General features: G+C 43.5%; 1 long non-coding RNA gene across 1 annotated transcript in view; it reads left to right on the forward strand.

Moving 5' to 3' along the window:
• LOC138647481 (uncharacterized) overlaps positions 1-25,885 on the forward strand; it is a 51,898-nt gene extending 26,013 nt beyond the window's left edge. Inside the window, exon 3 of the long non-coding RNA XR_011314982.1 lies at positions 25,638-25,885. This is a non-coding gene — a long non-coding RNA (uncharacterized lncRNA). The remainder of the gene's footprint in view (positions 1-25,637) is intronic.
• The last annotated feature ends 232 nt before the right edge of the window (positions 25,886-26,117 follow it).

Here is a 26,117-nt window from a genome sequence, read left to right on the forward strand (position 1 = left end):
ACGTTTTAGGCTTTTTAGCTAAGTTTTGGCAAACTCCAGCCTGGCTTTTTTATGTCTTGGGGTAAGAAGTGGGGTCCTCCTGGGTCTCCTACCTTACAGTCCCTTTTCATTCAGACGCCGACGGATAGTACGGGTTGACACTGTTGTACCCTCGGACTGCAAGGCAGCTTGAACTTGTTTGGATGTTAGTCGAGGTTCTTTATCCAACATCCGCACAATCTTGCGTTGAAATCTCTTGTCAATTTTTCTTTTCCATACACATCTAGGGAGGTTAGCCAAAGTGCCATAAGCTTTAAACTTCTTGGTGACACTGCGCACGGTAGACACAGGAACATTCAGGTCTCTGGAGATGGACTTGTAGCTTTGAGATTGCTCATGCTTCCTCACAATTTGGTTTCTCAAGTCCTCAGACAGTTCTTTGGTCTTCTTTCTTTTCTCCATTCTCAATGTGGTACACACAAGGACACAGGACAGACGTGGCCATTATACAGTATGGAGCATCATGTGGGACCATTATACAGTATGGAGCATCATGTGTGGCCATTATACAGTATGGAGCATCATGTGTGGCCAATGGCCATTATACAGTATTGAGCATCATATGTGGCCCTTATACAGTATTGAGCATCATGTGTGGCCATTATACAGTATGAAGCACTGTGTGGCCATTATACAGTATGGAACATCATGTAGGGCCAATGGCCATTATACAGTTTTGAGCATCATATGTGGCCCTTATACAGTATTGAGCATCATGTGTGGCCATTATACAGTATGGAGCACTGTGTGGCCATTATACAGTATGGAACATCATGTAGGGCCATTATACAGTATGTGGAGCACTGCATAGCCATTGTACAGTATGAAGCACTGCGTGGCCATATTTATTTTTTGTTTTAATGTATATGAAACAGTGTGATCAGCAGTGCTAAATGGGTGAGGTTGGGACTTGGATATGGGTGTGATTAGTTGTGAAATGGGTGTGGTCAGAGGCGTGGCCTAAAATTTGCCGCAGCACACTACGTGCGCCGCAACCTTTAGACCTTTTTCCCTTCAAAAGTTGGGAGGTATGGCACCGCATTTCCCAGATCACACCAAGTACCGCAAATCCCATAGGGAATGAATGAAACCAAACACAGTGTTGCCGTAAGTGATCCGTTACGTGGCAGATGCAGAAAAACTGCCTGATCTGCTGCAAGAGGCAACTTTCACAACAGTGATTCTTCCCAAAGTCACTGCCGATAGTGTCATACTCACCAGAGGGGGAGGCAGCGCTAAAAGTGCCTAGGGCAGCAGAAACTCTAAATACGGCCCTGCCTGCAAAAAAATGGTGGTGTTGGACAGTGGAAATCGCTACAGCACAAGCGGTTTGGGGGTTAATCTTCCCTCCCTAACTATATCTCTTCTTCTGATGAAGCTGCAGCAACCTCTCCCTATGCTAAGATCGGCAGAAGTAAGATGGCGGCCGGCTTGCACGCCCCTTTATAGCCCCTGTGTCACCGCAGAAAGCAAGCCAATCACTGTCATGCCCTTCTCCAAGATGGTGGGGACCAGAACCTATGTCATCACGCTGCCCACACTCTGCGTCCTCCTTCATTGGCTGAAAAATGGCGCTGAAAGCGTCATAAGAAACGTGACTTTTGCGCGCAGATCGCCGACTTCATGGCCGATCCCACAGTAGGATCGGGTTGGGTTTCATGAAACCCGACTTTGCCGAAAGTCGGTGAATTTTTAACCCCTTTACACCCAAGGGTGGTTTGCACGTTAATGACCGGGCCAATTTTTACAATTCTGACCACTGTCCCTTTATGAGGTTATAACTCTGGAACGCTTCAATGGATCCTGGTGATTCTGACATTGTTTTCTCATGACATATTGTACTTCATGACAATGGTAAAAATTATTTGATAGTACCTGCGTTTATTTGTGAAAAAAACGGAAATTTGGCGAAAATTATGAAAATTTAGCAATTTTCCAAATTTGAATTTTTATGCACTTAAATCACAGAGATATGTCACACAAAATACTTAATAAGTAACATTTCCCACATGTCTACTTTACATCAGCACAATTTTGGAACCACAATTTTTTTTTGTTAGGGAGTTATAAGGGTTAAAAGTTGACCAGCAATTTCTCATTTCTACAACACCATTTTATTTTAGGGACCACATCTCATTTGAAGTCATTTTGAGGGGTCTATATGATAGAAAATACCCAAGTGTGACACCATTCTAAAAACTACACCCCTCAAGGTGCTCAAAACCATATTCAAGAAGTTTATTAACCCTTCTGGTGCTTCACAGGAATTTTTTGAATGTTTAAATAAAAATGAACATTTAACTTTTTTTCACAAAAAATTTAATTCAGCTCCAATTTGTTTTATTTTACCAAGGGTAACAGGAGAAAATGGACCCCAAACATTGTTGTACAATTTGTCCTGAGTATGCCAATACCCCACATGTGGGGGTAAACCACTGTTTGGGCGCATGGCAGAGCTCGGAAGCGAAGGAGTGCCATTTGACTTTTCAATGCAAAATTGACTGGAATTGAGATGGGACGCCATGTTTCGTTTGGAGAGCCCCTGATGTGGCTAAACATTGAAACCCCCCACAAGTGACACCATTTTGGAAAGTAGACCCCCTAAGGAGCTTATCTAGAGGTGTGGTGAGCACTTTGACCCAACAAGTGCTTCACAGAAGTTTATAATGTAGAACCGTAAAAATAAAAAATCATATTTTTTCACAAAAATTATCTTTTCGCCCCCAATTTTTTATTTTCCCAAGGGTAAGAGAAGAAATTGGACCACAAAAGTTGTTGTACAATTTGTCCTGAGTACGCTGATAGCCCATATGTGGGGGTAAACCACTGTTTGGGCGGATGGGAGAGCTCGGAAGGGAAGGAGCGCCGTTTGACTTTTCAATGCAAAATTGACAGGAATTGAGATGGGACGTCATGTTGCGTTTGAAGAGCCACTGATGTGCCTAAACATTGAAACCCCCCACAAGTGACACCATTTTGGAAAGTAGACCCCTTAAGGAACTTATCTAGAGGTGTGGTGAGCACTTTGACCCAACAAGTGCTTCACAGAAGTTTATAATGTAGAACCGTAAAAATAAAAAATCATATTTTTTCACAAAAATTATCTTTTTGCCCCCAATTTTTTTTTCCCAAGGGTAAGAGAAGAAATTGGACCCCAAAAGTTGTTGTACAATTTGTCCTGAGTACGCTGATAGCCCATATGTGGGGGTAAACCACTGTTTGGGCGGATGGGAGAGCTCGGAAGGGAAGGAGCACCGTTTGACTTTTCAATGCAAAATTGACAGGAATTGAGATGGGACGTCATGTTGCGTTTGAAGAGCCACTGATGTGCCTAAACATTGAAACCCCCCACAAGTGACACCATTTTGGAAAGTAGACCCCCTAAGGAACTTATCTAGAGGTGTGGTGAGCACTTTGACCCACCAAGTGCTTCACAGAAGTTTATAATGCAGAGCCGTAAAAATAAAACAAAATTTTTTTCCCACAAAAATTATTTTTTAGCCCCCAGTTTTGTATTTTCCCGAGGGTAACAGGAGAAATTCGACCCCACAATTTGTTGTCCAATTTGTCCTGAGTGCGCTGATACCCCATATGTGGGGGGGAACCACTGTTTGGGCGCATGGGAGGGCTCGGAAGGGAAGGAGCTCCATTTGGAATGAGGACTTAGATGGAATGGTCTGCAGGTGTCACATTGCATTTGCAGAGCCCCTAATGTACCTAAACAGTAGAAACCTCCCACAAGTGACACCATTTTGGAAACTAGACCACCTAAGGAACTCATCTAGATGTGTTGTGATAGCTTTGAACCCCCAAGTGTTTCACTACAGTTTGTAACGCAGAGCCGTGAAAATTAAAAAAAAAAATCTTTCCCCCCAAAATTATTTTTTAGCCCCCAGTTTTGTATTTTCCCGAGGGTAAGAGGAGAAATTCGACCCCAAAAGTTGTTGTCCAATTTGTCCTGAGTACGCTGATACCCCGTATGTTGGGGGAAACCACCGTTTGAGCGCATGGCAGAGCTCGGAAGGGAAGGAGCGCCATTTGGAATGCAGACTTAGATGGAATGGTCTGCAGACGTCACATTGCGTTTGCAGAACCCCTAATGTACCTAAACAGTAGAAACCCCCCACAAGTGACCCCATATTGGAAACTAGACCCCCAGGGAACTAATCTAGATGTGTTGTGAGAACTTTGAACCCCCAAGTGTTTCACTACAGTTTATAACGCAGAGCCGTGAAAATAAAAAATCTTTTTTTTTCCCACAAAAAATATGTTTTAGCCCCGAGTTTTGTATTTTCCCAAGGGTAGCAGGAGAAATTGGACCCCAAAAGTTGTTGTCCTATTTGTCCTGAGTACGCTGATACCCCATATGTTGGGGTAAACCCCTGTTTGGGCACACGGGAGAGCTCGGAAGGGAAGAAGCACTGTTTTACTTTTTCAACGCAGAATTGGCTGGAATTGAGATCGGACGCCATGTCGCGTTTGGAGAGCCCCTGATGTGCCTAAACAGTGGAAACCCCCCAATTATAACTGAAACCCTAATCCAAACACATCCCTAACCCTAATTCCAACGGTAACCCTAACCACACCTCTAACCCTGACACACCCCTAACCCTAATCCCAACCCTATTCCCAACCGTAAATGTAATCTAAACCCTAACTGTAACTTTAGCCCCAACCCAAACTGTAGCCCTAGCCCTAACCCTAGCCCTAACCCTAGCCCTAACCCTAACCCTAACCCTAACCCTAGCCCTAACCCTAGCCCTAACCCTAGCCCTAACCCTAACCCTAACCCTAGCCCTAACCCTAGCCCTAACCCTAGCCCTAACCCTAGCCCTAGCCCTAGCCCTAACCCTAGCCCTAACCCTAGCCCTAACTCTAACCCTAGCCCTAATGGGAAAATGGAAATAAATACATTTTTTTAATTTTTCCCTAACTAAGGGGGTGATGAAGGGGGGTTTGATTTACTTTTATAGCGGGTTTTTTAGCGGATTTTTATGATTGGCAGCCGTCACACACTGAAAGACGCTTTATATTGCAAAAAATATTTTTTGCGTTACCACATTTTGAGAGCTATAATTTTTCTATATTTTGGTCCACAGAGTCATGTGAGGTCTTGTTTTTTGCGGGACGAGTTGATGTTTTTATTGGTAACATTTTCGGGCACGTGACATTTTTTGATCGCTTTTTATTCCGATTTTTGTGAGGCAGAATGACCAAAAACCAGCTATTCATGAATTTCTTTTGGGGGAGGCGTTTATACCGTTCCGCGTTTGGTAAAATTGATGAAGCAGTTTTATTCTTCGGGTCAGTACGATTACAGCGACACCTCATTTATATCATTTTTTTATGTTTTGGCGCTTTTATACGATAAAAACTATTTTATAGAAAAAATAATTATTTTTGCATCGCTTTATTCTCAGGACTATAACTTTTTTATTTTTTTGCTGATGATGCTATATGGCGGCTAGTTTTTTGCGGGACAATATGACGCTTTCAGCGGTACCATGGTTAGTTATATCTGTCTTTTTGATCGCGTGTTATTCCACTTTTTGTTCGGCGGTATGATAATAAAGCGTTGTTTTTTGCCTCGTTTTTTTTTTTTTTTTCTTACGGTGTTTACTGAAGGGGTTAACTAGTGGGCCAGTTTTATAGGTCGGGCCGTTACGGACGCGGCGATACTAAATATGTGTACTTTTATTGTTTTTTTTTTTTTATTTAGATAAAGAAATGTATTTATGGGAATAATATATATATTTTTTTTTCATTATTTTGGAATATTTTTTTTTATTTTTTTTTACACATTTGAAATTTTTTTTTTTTTACTTTTTTACTTTGTCCCAGGGGGGGACATCACAGATCAGTGATCTGACAGTTTGCACAGCACTCTGTCAGATCACTGATCTGACATGCAGCGCTGCAGCCTTCACAGTGCCTGCTCTGAGCAGGCTCTGTGAAGCCACCTCCCTCCCTGCAGGACCCGGATCCGCGGCCATCTTGGATCCGGGGCTGGAGGGAGCAGGGAGGGAGGTGAGACCCTCGCAGCAACGCGATCACATCGCGTTGCTGCGGGGGGCTCAGGGAAGCCCGCAGGGAGCCCCCTCCCTGCGCGGTGCTTCCCTGCACCGCCGGCACATCGCGATCATCTTTGATCGCGGTGTGCCGGGGGTTAATGTGCCGGGGGCGGTCCGTGACCGCTCATGGCACATAGTGCCGGATGTCAGCTGCGATAAACAGCTGACACACGGCCGCGATCGGCGGCGCTCCCCCCGTGAGCGCTGCCGATTGCATATGACGTACTATTGCGTCCTTGGGAAGTAAAGCCCACCCCACATGGACGCAATAGTACGTCTAATGGCAGAAAGGGGTTAAATTTGTCCGATCTGTTTCGCTCAACCCTACTCTTTACTAATGTAAGAAGTGTCTCTGTTTAAAATTTGGTGTCTCTAGCTATTAAGTTAAAGGGTTATATCCTGGAAAAAATTGGCATGGGCTCCCGCGCAATTTTCTCCGCCAGAGTGGTAAAGCCAGTGACTGAGGGCAGATATTAATAGCCTAGAGAGGGACCATGGTTATTGCCCCCCCCCCCCACCCTGGCTAAAAACATCTGCCCCCAGCCACCCCAGAAAAGGCACATCTGTAAGATGCGCCTATTCTGGCACTTGGCCACTCTCTTCCCACTCCCGTTTAGCGGTGGGATATGGGGAAATAAAGGGTTAATGTCACCTTGCTATTGTAAGGTGACATTAAGCCAGGTTAATAATGGAGAGGCGTAAATTATGACACCTCTCCATTATTAATCCAATAGTACGAAATGGTTAATAAAACACACACATTATTAAAAAGTATTTTAATGAAATAAAGACACATGGTGTTTTAATATCTAATATATAAAGTGTTGTGATAGGCAATTCAGTATCACAATGGACATAGCGGTCAGAGCACATACAGTGATCTGACAATAACCCAAAATAATAGAACGAGCTCTGAGACGTGGGAACTCTGCAGACCGCAATCCCTAATCCTCTCCAAACAACACTAGAGGCAGCCGTGGATTGCGCCTAACTCTGCCTATGCAACTCGGCACAGCCTGAGAAACTAACTAGCCTGAAGATAGAAAATAAGCCTACCTTGCCTCAGAGAAATACCCCGAAGGAAAAGGCAGCCCCCCACATATAATGACTGTGAGTTAAGATGAAAAGACAAACGTAGGGATGAAATAGATTCAGTAAAGTGAGGCCCGACTTTCTTAACAGAGCGAGGATAGGAAAGATAACTTTGCGGTCTACACAAAACCCTAAATAAAACCACGCAAAGGGGGCAAAAAGACCCTCCGTACCGAACTAACGGCACGGAGGTACACCCTTTGCGTCCCAGAGCTTCCAGCAAAACAATTAGACAAGCTGGACAGAAAAAATAGCAAACAAATTGCAAAGAAGAACTTAGCTATGCAGAGCAGCAGGCCACAGGAATGATCCAGGGAAAAACAAGTCCAATACTGGAACATTGACAGGAAGCATGGATCAAAGCATTAGGTGGAGTTAAGTAGAGAAGCACCTAACGACCTCACCAGAACACCTGAGGGAGGAAACTCAGAAGCCGCAGTACCACTTTCCTCCACGAACAGAAGCTCCCAGAGAGAATCAGCCGAAATACCACTTGTGACCACAGGAGGGAGCTCTGCCACAGAATTCACAACAGTACCCCCCCTTGAGGAGGGGTCACCGAATCCCTCACCAGAGCCCCCAGGCCGACCAGGATGAGCCACATGAAAGGCACGAACAAGATCGGGAGCATGGACATCAGAGGCAAAAACCCAGGAATTATCTTCCTGAGCATAACCCTTCCATTTAACCAGATACTGGAGTTTCCGTCTAGAAACATGAGAATCCAAAATCTTCTCCACAATATACTCCAATTCCCCCTCCACCAAAACCGGGGCAGGAGGGTCAACAGATGGAACCATAGGTGCCACGTATCTCCGCAACAATGACCTATGGAATACTTTATGTATGGAAAAAGAATCTGGGAGGGTCAGACGAGAAGACACAGGATTAAGAACCTCAGAAATCCTATACGGACCAATGAAACGAGGTTTAAACTTAGGAGAGGAAACCTTCATAGGAATATGACGAGAAGATAACCAAACCAGATCCCCAACACGAAGTCGGGGACCCACACGGCGTCTGCGATTAGCGAAACGTTGAGCCTTCTCCTGGGACAAGGTCAAATTGTCCACTACATGAGTCCAAATCTGCTGCAACCTGTCCACCACAGTATCCACACCAGGACAGTCCGAAGACTCAACCTGTCCTGAAGAGAAACGAGGATGGAACCCAGAATTGCAGAAAAATGGCGAAACCAAGGTAGCCGAGCTGGCCCGATTATTAAGGGCGAACTCAGCCAAAGGCAAAAAGGACACCCAGTCATCCTGATCGGCAGAAACAAAGCATCTCAGATAGGTTTCCAAGGTCTGATTGGTTCGTTCGGTCTGGCCATTAGTCTGAGGATCGAAAGCCGAGGAAAAAGACAAGTCAATGCCCATCCTACCACAAAAGGCTCGCCAAAACCTCGAAACAAACTGGGAACCTCTGTCAAAAACGATATTCTCTGGAATGCCATGCAAACGAACCACATGCTGGAAGAACAATGGCACCAAATCAGAGGAGGAAGGCAATTTAGACAAGGGTACCAGATGGACCATCTTAGAAAAGCGATCACAGACCACCCAAATGACTGACATCTTTTGAGAAACGGGAAGATCTGAAATAAAATCCATAGAGATATGTGTCCAAGGCCTCTTCGGGACCGGCAAGGGCAAAAGCAACCCACTGGCACGAGAACAGCAGGGCTTAGCCCAAGCACAAATCCCACAGGACTGCACAAAAGTACGCACATCCCGCGACAGAGATGGCCACCAAAAGGATCTAGCCACTAACTCTCTGGTACCAAAGATTCCAGGATGACCAGCCAACACCGAACAATGAACCTCAGAGATAACTTTATTCGTCCACCTATCAGGGACAAACAGTTTCTCCGCTGGACAACGATCAGGTTTATTAGCCTGAAATTTTTGCAGCACAGGGGAGATGGCAGACACAATTACTCCTTCCTTGAGGATACCCGCCGGCTCAGATAAACCCGGAGAGTCGGGCACAAAACTCCTAGACAGAGCATCTGCCTTCACATTTTTAGAGCCCGGAAGGTACGAAATCACAAAGTCAAAACGGGCAAAAAACAGCGACCAACGAGCCTGTCTAGGATTCAAACGCTTAGCAGACTCGAGATAAGTCAAGTTCTTATGATCAGTCAATACCACCACGCGATGCTTAGCTCCTTCAAGCCAATGACGCCACTCCTCGAATGCCCACTTCATGGCCAGCAACTCTCGGTTGCCCACATCATAATTTCGCTCAGCAGGCGAAAACTTCCTGGAAAAAAAAAGCGCATGGTTTCATCACTGAGCAATCAGAACCTCTCTGCGACAAAACAGCCCCTGCTCCAATCTCAGAACAATCAACCTCGACCTGGAACGGAAGAGAAACATCTGGTTGACACAACACAGGGGCAGAAGAAAAACGACGCTTCAACTCTTGAAAAGCTTCCACAGCAGCAGAAGACCAATTGACCAAATCAGCACCCTTCTTGGTCAAATCGGTCAATGGTTTGGCAATACTAGAAAAATTGCAGATGAAGCGACGATAAAAATTAGCAAAGCCCAGGAACTTTTGCAGACTTTTCAGAGATGTCGGCTGAGTCCAATCATGGATGGCTTGGACCTTAACAGGATCCATCTCGATAGTAGAAGGGGAAAAGATGAACCCCAAAAATGAAACCTTCTGCACACCAAAGAGACACTTTGATCCCTTCACAAACAAAGAATTAGCACGCAGGACCTGAAAAACTGTTCTGACCTGCTTCACATGAGACTCCCAATCATCCGAGAAGATCAAAATGTCATCCAAGTACACAATCAGGAATTTATCCAGGTACTCTCGGAAGATGTCATGCATAAAGGACTGAAACACTGATGGACCATTGGCAAGTCCGAATGGCATCACTAGATACTCAAAATGACCCTCGGGCGTATTAAATGCAGTTTTCCATTCATCGCCTCGCCTGATTCGCACCAGATTATACGCACCACGAAGATCTATCTTGGTGAACCAACTAGCCCCCTTAATTCGAGCAAACAAATCAGATAACAATGGCAAGGGGTACTGAAATTTAACAGTGATCTTATTAAGAAGGCGGTAGTCTATACAAGGTCTCAGCGAACCATCCTTCTTGGCTACAAAAAAGAACCCTGCTCCTAATGGCGACGATGACGGGCGAATATGCCCCTTCTCCAGGGATTCCTTCACATAACTGCGCATAGCGGTGTGCTCAGGCACGGATAAATTAAACAGTCGACCTTTTGGGAATTTACTACCAGGAATCAAATTGATAGCACAATCACAATCCCTATGCGGAGGTAGGGCATCGGACTTGGGCTCATCAAATACATCCCGGTAATCAGACAAGAACTCTGGAACCTCAGAAGGGGTGGATGACGAAATTGACAGAAATGGAACATCACCATGTACCCCCTGACAACCCCAGCTGGACACCGACATGGATTTCCAATCCAATACTGGATTATGGGCTTGTAGCCATGGCAACCCCAACACGACCACATCATGCAGATTATGCAACACCAGAAAGCGAATAACCTCCTGATGTGCAGGAGCCATGCACATGGTCAGCTGGGTCCAGTATTGAGGCTTATTCTTGGCCAAAGGCGTAGCATCAATTCCTCTCAATGGAATAGGACACTGCAAGGGCTCCAAGAAAAACCCACAACGCTTAGCATATTCCAAGTCCATCAAATTCAGGGCAGCGCCTGAATCCACAAACGCCATGACAGAATATGATGACAAAGAGCAGATCAAGGTAACGGACAGAAGAAATTTTGACTGTACTGTACCAATGGTGGCAGACCTAGCGAACCGCTTAGTGCGCTTAGGACAATCAGAGATAGCATGAGTGGAATCACCACAGTAGAAACACAGCCCATTCAGACGTCTGTGTTCTTGCCGTTCAACTCTGGTCAAAGTCCTATCATAGGTCAGGTTTAATCTCAGGTAATACCGCCAAATGGTGCACAGATTTACGCTCATGCAAGCGTCGACCGATCTGAATGGCCAAAGACATAGACTCATTCAAACCAGCAGGCATAGGAAATCCCACCATGACATCCTTAAGGGCTTCAGAGAGACCCTTTCTGAATATAGCTGCCAGGGCAGATTCATTCCATTGAGTGAGCACGGACCACTTTCTAAATTTCTGGCAATATACCTCTATCTCATCCTGAGCCTGACAAAGAGCCAGCAAATTTTTTTCTGCCTGATCCACTGAATTAGGCTCATCGTACAGCAATCCAAGCGCCAGGAAAAACGCATCGATATTACTTAATGCAGGATCTCCTGACGCAAGAGAAAATGCCCAGTCCTGAGGGTCGCCATGCAAAAAAGAAATGACGATCCTAACCTGTTGAACTGGGTCACCAGAGGAGCGAGGTTTCAAAGCCAGAAATAGTTTACAATTATTTTTGAAACTCAGAAATTTAGTTCTATCTCCAAAAAACAAATCTGGAATAGGAATTCTCGGTTCTAACAAGGAATTGTGAACCACAAAATCTTGAATATTTTGAACTCTTGCCGTGAGCTGATCCACACATGAAGACAGACCTTTAATGTCCATTGCTACACCTGTGTCCTGAACCACCCAAATGTCTAGGGGAAAAAAAGGCAAAACACAGTGCAAAGAAAAAAAAATGGTCTCAGAACTTCTTTTTTCCCTCTATTGAGAATCATTAGCACTTTTGGCTTCCTGTACTGTTGTGATAGGCAATTCAGTATCACAATGGACATAGCGGTCAGAGCACATACAGTGATCTGACAATAACCCAAAATAATAGAACGAGCTCTGAGACGTGGGAACTCTGCAGACCGCAATCCCTAATCCTCTCCAAACAACACTAGAGGCAGCCGTGGATTGCGCCTAACTCTGCCTATGCAACTCGGCACAGCCTGAAGATAGAAAATAAGCCTACCTTGCCTCAGAGAAATACCCCGAAGGAAAAGGCAGCCCCCCACATATAATGACTGTGAGTTAAGATGAAAAGACAAACGTAGGGATGAAATAGATTCAGCAAAGTGAGGCCCGACTTTCTTAACAGAGCGAGGATAGGAAAGATAACTTTGCGGTCTACACAAAACCCTAAATAAAACCACGCAAAGGGGGCAAAAAGACCCTCCGTACCGAACTAACAGCACGGAGGTACACCCTTTGCGTCCCAGAGCTTCCAGCAAAACAATTAGACAAGCTGGACAGAAAAAATAGCAAACAAATAGCAAAGAAGAACTTAGCTATGCAGAGCAGCAGGCCACAGGAATGATCCAGGGAAAAACAAGTCCAACACTGGAACATTGACAGGAAGCATGGATCAAAGCATTAGGTGAAGTTAAGTAGAGAAGCACCTAACGACCTCACCAGATCACCTGAGGGAGGAAACTCAGAAGCCGCAGTACCACTTTCCTCCACAAACGGAAGCTCCCAGAGAGAATCAGCCGAAGTACCACTTGTGACCACAGGAGGGAGCTCTGCCACAGAATTCACAACAATAAAGCTGAATGTGTGTGTGTATGTGTGTGTGTGTATGTGTGTATGTCCGGGATTAGCATCTGAACCGTCGCAGCTACAGCCACAAAATTTTGCACAGTCACACGTCTGGACCCCGAGAGCGTCATAGGCTATGTTGTGAGGTGAAATTTTAACCCCGCGCTTTCCAATTCACCAAACAATTTTGCCCCTATCTACATAATGGGGAAAAAGTGAAAGGAAAAGTGTTGGAGGCATCGCAGCTACAGCCACAAAATTTTGTACAGTCACACGTCTGGACCCCGAGAGCATCATAGGCTATGTTGTGAGGTGAAATTTTAACCCCACACTTTCCAATTCACCAACAATTTTGCCCCTATCTACATAATGGGGAAAAGTGAAAGGAAAAGTGTTGGAGGCAAATTGACAGCTGCCAGATGTGAACAAGGGGGACTTAAAGAATGAGAGCGATGGTGCCAAAGAGTATACACCGTACAGTTGCTAAGTTGGGGCCCCGACATGGGATACTCGCCACACACGGGGATATGAACACACACACAAAATGCGCCACACACTACCACGTGCTTGAACACATATACCACCCTCAGCACACATTTCACCACACATACACCAACCTCGCCACATAAAAGTCGAAACACAAAAGTCGCTAAAAGGAAAAGTGTTGGAGGCGTCGCAGCTACAGCTACAAAATTTTGCACAGTCACACGTCTGGACCCTGAGAGCGTCATAGGCTATGTTGTGAGGTGAAATTTTAACCCCGTGCTTTCCAATTCACCAAACAATTTTGCCCCTATCTACATAATGGGGAAAAAGTGAAAGGAAAAGTGTTGGAGGCGTCGCAGCTACAGCCACAAAATTTTGCACAGTCACACGTCTGGACCCCGAGAGCGTCATAGGCTATGTTGTGAGGTGAAATTTTAACCCCGCGCTTTCCAATTCACCAAACAATTTTGCTCCTATCTACATAATGCGAAAAAATCAAAGGAAAAGTGTAGGAGGCAAATTGACAGCTGCCAGATGTGAACAAGGGGGACTTAAAGAATGAGAGCGATGGCGTCAAAGAGTATATACCGTACAGTTGCTAAGGTGGGGCCCCGACATGGGATACTCACCACACACGGGGATATAAACACACACACAAAATGCGCCACACACTACCACATGCTTGAACACATATTACCCTCAGCACACATTTCACCACAAATACACCAACCTCGCCACATAAAAGTCGAAACACAAAAGTCGCCACTCAAAACTCGCCACGCGCAGAACTCGCCACATGCAAAAACTAGTCTCTTGCAAAACTCGCCACAAGTGCAAAACTCACCTCATGGAAAACTCGCCACACGCAAAACTTGCACACGCGGAAAAATTGCCACATGCACAAAAGTTGCAACACATGCAAAAGTTGCCTCACACAAAACTTTCACATACTCAAAAGGCACCACACATAAAACTCGCCACGCGCAAAACTCGCCATGCGCAAAACTTGCTGAACACAACTTGCTACACTAACCTGTCACATGCAACTCGACACACAAAAAGTTGCTACACGCATGTTGCCACACAAAACTCATCTCACAAAAGTCGCTACATGCATGTCGCCACACGCAATTCAACACACACAACTTGACAAACGAAACTCGCCCTAAAACACACACAAGTCTGGTATTATCCTTCAAAAATAAAAATCTGATTAATAAGCAGACAAACTACAACAAATGTACCATATAGGAAATACGGCAGCTGTCAGTCACATGACCTGTCTATTATGTGTATGTGTGAGCTAATATATACTGCCAGGGGGAGGGCTTCCTGTTGGCTGGGGATTTATCAGGCTGCCAATTTAGCTTACAAATACTGAGGTAAAAATACTGAGCAAATAACGTGTGAACGAGGTCTAATACAGGAGGAGATGACACACAGGTATATACTATATACAGGGGAGATGACACACAGATATATACTATATACAGGAGAGATGACACACAGGTATATACTATATAGAGGAGATGACATACAGGTACATTATGTACCTGTATGTCATCTCCTCCTCTATATAGTATATACCTGTGTGTCATCTCTCCTGTATATAGTATATATCTGTGTGTCATCTCCCCTGTATATAGTATATACCTGTGTGTCATCTCCTCCTGTATATAGTATATACTTGTATGTCATCTCCTCCTGTATATATATGTACTGTACATATATATACAGGAGGAGATGACATACAAGTATATACTATATACAGGAGGAGATGACACACAGGTATATACTATATACAGGAGCAGTTGACCTACAGGTATATACTATATACAGGAGGAGATGACATACAGGTATATGCTATATATAGAAGATGACATGCAGGTATATACTATATACAGGAGGAGATGACACACAGATATATACTATATACAGGGGAGATGACACACAGGTATATACTATATACAGGAGGAGATGACATACAGGTATATACTATATATAGAAGGAGATGACATTCAGGTATATACTATATATAGGGGAGATGACACACAGCAGGTATATACTATATACAGGGGAGATGACATACAGGTATATACTATATACAGGAGATGACATACAGATGTATACTATATATAAGGGAGATGACAAACATGTATATACTGAGGTGATGAGGTGAAAATGAGAGGTGTGAGGTGAAAATGAAAAGGTGTGAGTGCAAAATGAGAGGAGTGAGGAAAAATAGTGGAGTGATCAGAAAATGACAGATGTGAGGTTGAAATGACAAGTGTTAGGGGGGAATGAGAGGAGTGAGGGAGAAAATGAGAGGTGTGAGGGGGAAAATGAAAGATGTGATTGGGAAAATGAGAGGCATGATGGGAAAATAAGACAAGTGAGGTGCTATAACTAACCACAGATATTTACTATGCCCAGGCAACGCCGGGCTCTTCAGCTAGTTTTATTATACTCTTAATCCACCTGAAGACCCTTGTCACCTGAAACAAAGTTAAAAAAACAAACAACAATATTCCATACCTTCCATCGTTACAGTCTTGTCCCACGCTGTAAACCCATCTGAAGGGGTTAAATCATTTTACACCCAGGAGCTCTGCTAATGCAGCTGTGCTCCTGACTGTAAAACTTGGTGAATGAATGGAATGCAGGGGAATGTACTGTAGTTACCTCGAGTCGTGGTACAGCCGTACAATCTGCAGCATCTATTGCAATCACACCGTTCAGGCTCAGCTATCTGGGCCACTCCGGACAGCGTAGTTTTGTACTATGTGCATTTTTTTTGTATGTAAATGCAGTTTGTGGTTGCAATGTTGGTATATATTTTTAAGTACTAGCATTTGAAAATAAAATAAAAAAACAACAGAATAAAAAAGAAAAGTGAAGTTCAATTTTAAATATCCAATGGAAGAATATCCTTAAAATGTACCTGTCATTCCAGATGACCTTTTAAAAAAAAATGTCCTGTGTGTACATAAGAAATAGCAATACTTCTATTCACTACATAACTTTATATGACTTGTGTCCTGTATTTTCTCTAGTTTTCCCTTTGCAGTCTCTATCTCTAATAATTACCAGTTGTTTCTGAGCTAGTGGATGGAGACTATTTGCCATGATGTCTCCTATGCGTAAACATGAGCGATTCCTGCTCCCCTGTCTCTATGCAGCACACAGACAGAAGAAACAAAAGCAGCAAAAGACATTATACAACGGTACTGAGCTGTGTGGCTGTGAATCTAGCAATAGAGTCAATAAAGTGAGACAAATTACTTGCTACAGGAGCTGCCTGCATCAGCGCCTCTTCCTGCTCCTTTCTCCTTCCCCAGCTCCCCTCTCCATAGAGTATAATGGAAGGTGTAATCTGACTTCTTACCGTGTTGTCAATCAGTCTTGCTCTGAACAAGATGGATTTGGCAGGGGAACAAGTGGCTCATAAGTGGAGAAAGAAGCAGATTTCTGTAATATAATATATTGCAAAGTTCCTTTATTCTTATAGTTTATTCTGTTGATTTATGTAAAGTTTTGGATCTTTTTAACGACAATTAACAATGGGAGTAATAAATCAGGCAGACTGAAATATACAGTATGATATCCTACTGCAGCCATCGGTCATAATGAGGCTTAATCCAGGACTTTATAAAAAAAAATAAAAAAAATGTACCTAAGCACTAACAGGAAGGTAATTACTTTAGGACTCGCTCACACCACTTTATAAATTGGACAAGTGGGCGGTCCTAATCAGTGCTTGACAACTATCTGCATGCAACGTGATACCAGGAAGGCTGTCAATCACTGATTAGGACATACATTTCCAGGCTGACAGGTTGTGCTATGTACTCTATCTCTTCTCAAGATCCTTAGAATCGGTTGATCTTTGACTTTTTCCACACTTTAAGTCTTCTAAATAGTAACATGCTCTGTTTACCTTCCTTATAATTACATATAAAATCCAGGACAATACAACACGCGGTGATTACTTGATAGATGATATAATCAGAAGGAAATTGTGATTTTTGTGATTTTCTGCACAGTGGACAAAATATCACACAAGTGAACGGCGGAGCGCAAAGTGACCCGAACGTGAGTGCCCCCTAGTGTTCACGCAAAGTAATGCATTTTTTATATTTTACATGTCTTATGCCAGTTTAACATTACCCGGAGTTCATGTTTCGGGAAATAGAAAGCCTCATATTTTCACAAATTATAGCCTGAATTATTGAAAAGCTTGCTGAACTTTGTATCCACACGAAAACTATCCAAAAAGCGATTAAAAAGGACATTTAGGATGAATTTCTCCAATCCGAAGTTGTCCCAGCCCCGCTCACCTTTAAAAGAGTCACTGGTGCTCATTGGTACTGGTATAAAAAGACAAAAAGTTGCAACGGTTTTCATTAAAATAGTTTTTATTAAGGGATTTTTATATAAACGGGAGGGAAAAAGAAAGACATATTTTAAACAAAGATATAAAATAAAAGTCAAGAATAATACAAAAAAGTTTAACTCAACCACCTAAAAAAGAGGTAAAACTGGCAAGAGAGAGACATGTGTATAAAAAGCCACCATGTATAAATGGATAGATATTATGGCAGAGGGTTGAAGCCATTGTCGAAACGCACATTGGGCAGGTGCAATAGCAGTGGGTTAGTATACTTTCACACAATTACTTACCATCTGTATTTGTATCTGCTTTCGCACCTTGGTCACCCTCTGCCATAATATCTATCCATTTATACATGGTTGCATCTCTCTGCAGCTTTTTATACACATCTCCTTTTTCTTTTATGCATACAATGTAGTTTATTTATCCTTGGCCATTGGGCCCACTAATAAGCACTTTAACATTTGTGTTATCCGCTTGCAATATATTTGCAGCCATGTATTATATATCATATATTTACAATGCGCACGCATAGTGTTTTATTATAGTCATTCTGACATTTGGTGACCTTGATATTTAATAAACCCTGCTTATGCACTTTATGAGGTTTCATCTTACCCTTTTTCCATTGTATGTTTTAAAACATGTATCTAATAAATTAATATATGGTTCTTCGGATATCTGGCTGTGAATCACGTTTGTAGGTTTATACTGATTATGGATACACGGTAATAAGCTACTCTAACCTTCCCGTGTCTAAATTCAATATCCGCGTCAAAGATCATATAGATATTATGAAGGAGAGTTATTAGGCCGCCGTCACACATGCGAGTTTTACGGACGTAAGAGCGCAGAATCTACGTCCATAAAACTCGCAAAAAATACGGCACAATTATTCTCTATGCCCCTGCTCCTATTTGCCGTATTTTACTGATCAGTATTATACGGCTTTCTACGGCCGTACAAAATCGCAGCATGCTGCGTTTGTCACCGTACTGCGCAAGAAATACGCCAATGAAAGTCTATGGAAGCGTGAAAAATACGGATTACACACGGACAAGCAGTGTGACTTGCGAGAAATACGCAGCGCTGTTAGAGAGAAAAGCCGGTAATTCAGTGCGGTGTACAGTAAAATCACACTGACAGCTTACAGTAGAATAGGTAGAATAAATGTGTACACATAGAATAGGTATATATATATATGTCAGTGAGACACATATATGTATATATATTAATATTTATTCCAGCGCTAGACAGCTTGAAAGCCGGTAATTCAATTACCGGCTTTTTCCTTCTCCTTCCTAAAACCCGACATGATTTGAGACATGGTTTACATACAGTAAACCATGTCTTCTCTCCATTTTTTTTGCAGATTCCACACTACTAATGTCAGTAGTGTGTATCTGCAAAATTTGGCCGTTCTAGCTCTTAAAATAAAGGGTTAAATGGCGGAAAAAATTGGCGTGGGCTCCCGCGCAATTTTCTCCGCCAGAGTAGTAAAGCCAGTGACTGAGGGCAGATATTAATAGCCTGGAGAGGGTCCACGGTTATTGGCCCCCCCCTGGCTAAAAATATCTGCCCCCAGCCACCCCAGAAAAGGCACATCTGGAAGATGCGCCTATTCTGGCACTTGGCCACTCTCTTCCCATTCCCGTGTAGCGGTGGGATATGGGGTAATGAAGGGTTAATGCCACCTTGCTATTGTAAGGTGACATTAAGCCTAATTAATAATGGAGAGGCGTCAATTATGACACCTATCCATTATTAATCCAATACTAGTAAAGGGTTAAATAAAACACAAACACATTTTTTAAAATTATTTTAATGAAATAAAAACAATGGTTGTTGCAGTATTTTATTCAACGCCCAATCCAGTCACTGAAGACCCTCGTTCTGTGAGTAAAAAAACATAATAAACCAACAATATACTTACCCTCCGCAGATCTGTAACGTCCAACGATGTAAATCCTTCTGAAGGGGTTAAAACATTTTGCAGCAAGGAGCTGTGCTAATGCAGGCTGCTCCTCGCTGCAAAACCCCAGGGAATGAGGCTAAAAATAGATCAATGATCTATATTTAGCTTCATTTGCGGTGAGGCGCCCTCTGCTGGCTGTTCATAGATCGTGGGAAATTACCTAGAAAGCTCCCTGGCTTTCTAGGTAATTTCCCACGATCTATGAACAGCCAGCAGAGGGCGCCTCACCGCAAATGAAGCTAAATATAGATCATTGATCTATTTTTAGCCTCATTCCCTGGGGTTTTGCAGCGAGGAGCAGCCTGCATTAGCACAGCTCCTTGCTGCAAAATGTTTTAACCCCTTCAGAAGGATTTACATCGTTGGACGTTACAGATCTGCGGAGGGTAAGTATATTGTTGGTTTATTATGTTTTTTTACTCACAGAACGAGGGTCTTCAGTGACTGGATTGGGCGTTGAATAAAATACTGCAACAACCATTGTTTTTATTTCATTAAAATAATTTTAAAAAATGTGTTTGTGTTTTATTTAACCCTTTACTAGTATTGGATTAATAATGGATAGGTGTCATAATTGACGCCTCTCCATTATTAATTAGGCTTAATGTCACCTTACAATAGCAAGGTGGCATTAACCCTTCATTACCCCATATCCCACCGCTACACGGGAATGGGAAGAGAGTGGCCAAGTGCCAGAATAGGCGCATCTTCCAGATGTGCCTTTTCTGGGGTGGCTGGGGGCAGATATTTTTAGCCAGGGGGGGGCCAATAACCGTGGACCCTCTCCAGGCTATTAATATCTGCCCTCAGTCACTGGCTTTACTACTCTGGCGGAGAAAATTGCGCGGGAGCCCACGCCAATTTTTTCCGCCATTTAACCCTTTATTTTAAGAGCTAGAACGGCCAAATTTTGCAGATACACACTACTGACATTAGTAGTGTGGAATCTGCAAAAAAAATGGAGAGAAGACATGGTTTACTGTATGTAAACCATGTCTCAAATCATGTCGGGTTTTAGGAAGGAGAAGGAAAAAGCCGGTAATTGAATTACCGGCTTTCAAGCTGTCTAGCGCTGGAATAAATATTAATATATATACATATATGTGTCTCACTGACATATATATATATATATATACCTATTCTATGTGTACACATTTATTCTACCTATTCTACTGTAAGCTGTCAGTGTGATTTTACTGTACACCGCACTGAATTACCGGCTTTTCTCTCTAATATATGTGTCTACTGACATATATATATATATAGACAGTATATATATATTTTCTTTTCTTTTTGGGACACATGGATCACTTCTATAGCGGTATGTTGGTTTTGCTAGCCTGCGAGAAAACCATGCAGTACGGATGCCATACGGATTACATACGGAGGATGCCATGCGCAAAAAACGCTGACACACCCTGCCTACGGAGGAGCTACGGACCACTTTTTTCGGGACTTTTCAGCGTATTACGGCCGTAATATACAGACCGTATTGTTTTACGCTGTGTGTGACGCCGGCCTTATAGTTTTGGAAGACTCAAGTCTTAGTTAGTTCTTCATACATTTCCTAAGATTCAGCAGGTTAAGTAATTCCTCGTCTGGTAGGCCGTATGAAATGTTAAAAAGTTTGTAACCGATCAATCCTTATCTCCGAAAATCAGAGAAGAGCTTGTATTAACCCCTTCATGACCTTGGGATTTTTTCGTTTTTCCGTGTTCGTTTTTCACTCCCCTCCTTCCCAGAGCCATAACTTTTTTATTTTTCCGTCAATTTGGCCACGCAAGGGCTTATTTTTTGCGGGACGAGTTGTACTTTTGAACGACATCATTGGTTTTAGCATGTCGTGTACTAGAAAACGGGAAAAAAATTCCAAGTGCGGTGAAATTGCAAAAAAAGTGCAATCCCACGCTTGTTTTTTGTTTTGCTTTTTTGCTAGGTTCACTAAATGCTAAAACTGACCTGCCATTATGATTCTCCAGGTCAGTACGAGTTCATAGACACCTAACATGACTAGGTTATTTTTTACCTAAGTGGTGAAAAAAAAAAAATTCCAAACTTTGCTAAAAAAAAAAAAAAAAAAAAAAAAAAATTGCGCCATTTTCCAATACCCGTAGCGTCTCCATTTTTCGTGATCTGGGGTCGGGTGAGGGCTTATTTTTTGTGTGCCGAGATGACGTTTTTAATGATAGCATATTGGTGCAGATACGTTCTTTTGATCGCCCGTTATTGCATTTTAATGCAATGTCGCGGCGACCAAGAAAAACGTAATTCTGGCGTTTCGAATTTTTTTCTCGCTACGCTGTTTAGCGATCAGGTTAATGCTTTTTTTTAGTTGATAGATTGGGCGATTCTGAGTGCGGCGATACCAAATATGCGTATATTTGATATTTTTTTTATTGATTTATTTTGATTGGGGCGAAAGGGGGGTGATTTAAACTTTTATATTTTTTTTATTTTTTTCACATTTTTTTTTACTTTTTTTTTTACTTTTGCCATGCTTCAATAGCCTCCATGGGAGGCTAGAAGCAGGCACAGCACGATCGCCTCTGCTACATAGCAGCGATCTGCTGTTTGGTGCTATGTAGCTGAAAATCAGGTATGCTGTGAGCGCCGACCACGGGGTGGCGCTCACAGCTGCTGGCGATTAGTAACCATAGAGGTCTCAAGGACCTCTATGGTTACAATTCTGAAGAAGCGGCAGTGGCATTTAACTAGTTAATAGGCGCAGGCAGATCGCGAGTTTGCTCGCGCCTATTACGGGCACATGTCAGCTGTTCAAAACAGCTGACATGTCCCGGCTTTGATGCGGGCTCACCGCCGGAGCCCGCATCAAAGCAGGGGATCTGACCTCGGACGTACTATCCCGTCCGAGGTCAGAAAGGGGTTAATACCTAGATGTAACCATTTTTTTAAAAACAGAATATTGAGAAATTTTGGTTAAAAGTTGGAACATTTTTAAGCAACTTTGATTTCCACAAAAAATGTTGTTGATATTCTAATATGCAAATTGCTTCTTCAGAGAGCAACAGGACCTGAACTGTATCGTGACACTTGTTGGAAGCAACAATCCTACGAGTCACTATCGACCTATGTCACATGTCAAGGCTCGTTAAAGGGTCGGTAGTGGCTTGTAGGATTGCTGCTTCCAACAAGTGGCGCTATAGAGTTCAGGTCCTCTTCCTCTCTGTTGCCTTGCGCAGGCGTGTACTATGGAGGACAGAGAATGAACTTCAATCCAATATTGCAGCCAGCATGCAGCCAGCGGGTAAGGAAAGGGTGAATCAAACACCCGAAAACCCCACCCCTATGGCTGAAGATTGTTCCCTCCAAATTCAGGTGACAGAGTCCCTTTAATAGTCCATCTGCTGGAGTGAAGAAATGGACCAGACGGGTGGACACTTTTGCATCCCAGCAAATGCTGGAACATTTCAAGAAATTTTTACTTTCTTCCCTTTTTTGCAATCTTCCATGACAGACAACTTTAGGGCTCACTCACAAGAGCGTATAAATCGGACGAGTGCAATGCGAGAAAACTTGGCATCGCGCTCTGACCAATGTTAGTAAATGGGTCAGTGCTCATCTGCGAGTTTTTCCTCATCTCTAATTGAATTGGACTAAGGAAAATATTGCGGCCTGCTGAGCGTGGATGCAAGAATCGGATCGCTCTCGCCAATGCAAGTCAAGGGGTGTGAGAAAAAAATCAAATGGCGCATGGACCATGCATGTGCCGTCTGATTTTTACCCTCATGTCTCAATGGAAACCTGACATTTCATCAGCCACGCACAGTAAACTGACAGCCAGAACCTTCAGAATAGAATAGATAGAATAGATATACACATGGAATAGATAGGATAGATGTCCTGTAGATATTTAATGTCACAAGACCCCTACATATAATAAACTTGCACCCTTTAGTGCCTTTCATAAAGGGTGCTTTGAGGTTTATTTAACCTATTAAATAAATAATTTAAAAAAAACATGGGGTCCCACCTATTTTTGATAACCAGCAAAGATCAAGCAGACAGCTGGGGACTAATATTATCAGGCTGGTAAGGTCCATTGTTATTTTACCCTTCCCAGCCTAAAAATACAAGCTCCCAGCCACCCCAGAATTGGCTAAGCACTAGGGTTGAGCGAAACGGATCGGTCATTTTCATAAGTCGCCGACTTTTGGCAAAGTCGGGTTTCATGAAACCCGACCCGATCCCTGTGTGGGGTCAGCCATGCGGTACGCGACCTTCGCGCCAAAGTCGCGTTTCATATGACGCGTTCAGTGCCATTTCTCAGCCAATGAAGGAGGACGCAGAGTGTGGGCAGCGTGATAACATGGTTCTCGGTCCCAACCATCTTACAGAAGGGCATTGCAGTGATTGGCTTGCTGTCTGCGGCGTCACAGGGGCTATAAAGGGGCGTTCCCGCCGACGGCCATCTTACTGCTGCTGATCTCAGCTTAGGGAGAGGTTGCTGCCGCTTCGTCAGAAGCAGGGATAGCGTTAGGCAGGGTCCATTAACCACCAAACCGCTTGGGCTGTAGCAATTTCCACTGGCCAACACCACCTTTTCTTTGCAGGGACAGTGGAGTTTTTTTTTTTTTCCCCCTCAGCGCTGTAGCTCATTGGGCTGCCCTAGAAGGCTCCCTGATAGCTGCATTGCTGTGTGTACGCCGCTGTGCAAACCAACTGCTTTTTTCAAAGCACAAATCCTGTTGTTCCTTCCTTTCTGCACAGCTATCTGGTTTGTTTGTCCACACTTTTGTGTGCAGCAGTCCTTTTTATTGCTGCCTGCCATACTTTTCTCAGATTACTGTAGGGAGATAGTAATTGTAGTACAGTCCCTATTTTTTTTTTTTATATATATATATATCTTCAAGCCACTTTCTGCCCCTGAAACTGTGTAGTGTGAAACAGTGGGCCTGTATTTTTCTGCACTGTCCCACACCTAAAAAGGGAGATTTATATTGCCAATCAGTGCATCTGTGCCAGTCCAGTCTGTTATATCTGTCAGTCATTTTCTGCCACAGAAACAGTACTGTAAAACAGTGGGCGAGTAGAGTTGAGCGACCTTGACCTTTTTAGAGTCGAGCCGGGTTTCGCGAAACCCGACTATCTCAAAAGTTGGGTCAAGTGAAATCGGCCGATTATGACGTAAAGTCGGGATCGACCGAAACACGAAACCCAATGCAAGTCAATGGGGCAGCATAGTCGGCAGTGAGTGGGGGCCAGGAAAACACCTAGAGTGCCCATTTTAATGTCAAAACCATCCATTCTTCTTAATGAAGCTTGTCAAGCGTAATTTACCTTATAATAATTGGAAGGCATTTGAAATTGGGGGTCATTTGGCTAAAGTTGTGGTGGGTAGGGCTGGTTCAAGTAATTAGTGGGAACAGGAAATCTGGACCACGTCACGGCAGTGGAGCAGGGAGAGGTAAGTATTTCAACTTTGCAAGTGCTGTGAACCTGAGCAAGCAGGGGGGGCCCACTCGTTGGCATTGGCACTGGCACAGGGCCTCTCAAAGTACAGCGGTGTGTTTGCACGGCGGGGGCGCCTCCCACCGGCAGCAACACTTTTGCGTACTATGAGAGGCCCTGTGCCAGTGACGTCGCCAACTAGTATTCCTCCCCCCACCTGATGAAGGAACCTGCACTTTCATCTGCACCTTCCTCTTTGTCCCCGTGTAAGGTGGTATGGTATGCGGGAAGAGCAACCTGACTTTCAGACTTTCAGCAGGGTCACAATGTTGTTGTGTAGCGTGCACGGGGAATGTTGCGTTATGGGTCAATGTACCAGCAGACTCATCTATCACTGGCTGGGCAATGGGCAGGATGAGGAGGAAACACAGATATAGGCCCAAAGAATAAAGTTGGCTAAATGCAGTTCAAAATTGGTAACACAGGAATAACCAGGGGGCATTGCAGTGGAGGACAACTGGAATGAGAGGCAGACACCGATAGTAGGCCCCAACCCAACTAGTAGGCCAAATGCAGTCTAACATTAACAACTACTTAACGAGCGCCTGAAAACGGAATTTCAGGACAGGAATAATAATAATAATAATAATAATCTTTATTTATATATATTTATTTATATAGGAAACCAGGAGAACAGCAAGGAGCGGCAGACACTGTTAGTAGTCCCCAAACCAACTAGTACGCCAAATGCAGTTGTTCCATTTAACCACAATTTAACGAGAGCCTGAAGATAGAAGCTCAGGAAAAGCAACCTGGAGAACACCTTGGAGTGGAACACACCATCTCTCTCCACCCCATACCCATTTTGTAGGCCTAATGCAGTGTAGTTTTCTACAACTACTAAACGAGAGTCGGAAGACCGAAGTAATGGCAAGGAAACCTGGGGAACACCTTGGAGTGTAACACACCATCTCTCTCCACCCGATACCCATTTTGTAGGCCTAATGCAGTGTAGTTTTCTACAACTACTAAACGAGAGTCGGAAGATCGAAGCAATGGCAAGGAAACCTGGGGAACACCTTGGAGTGTAACACACCATCTCTCTCCACCCGATACCCATTTTGTAGGCCTAATGCAGTGTAGTTTTCTACAACTACTAAA

Source organism: Ranitomeya imitator, chromosome 8 (assembly GCF_032444005.1).
Source record: "Ranitomeya imitator isolate aRanImi1 chromosome 8, aRanImi1.pri, whole genome shotgun sequence".
In the NCBI taxonomy this organism is placed as follows: domain Eukaryota; kingdom Metazoa; phylum Chordata; class Amphibia; order Anura; family Dendrobatidae; genus Ranitomeya; species Ranitomeya imitator.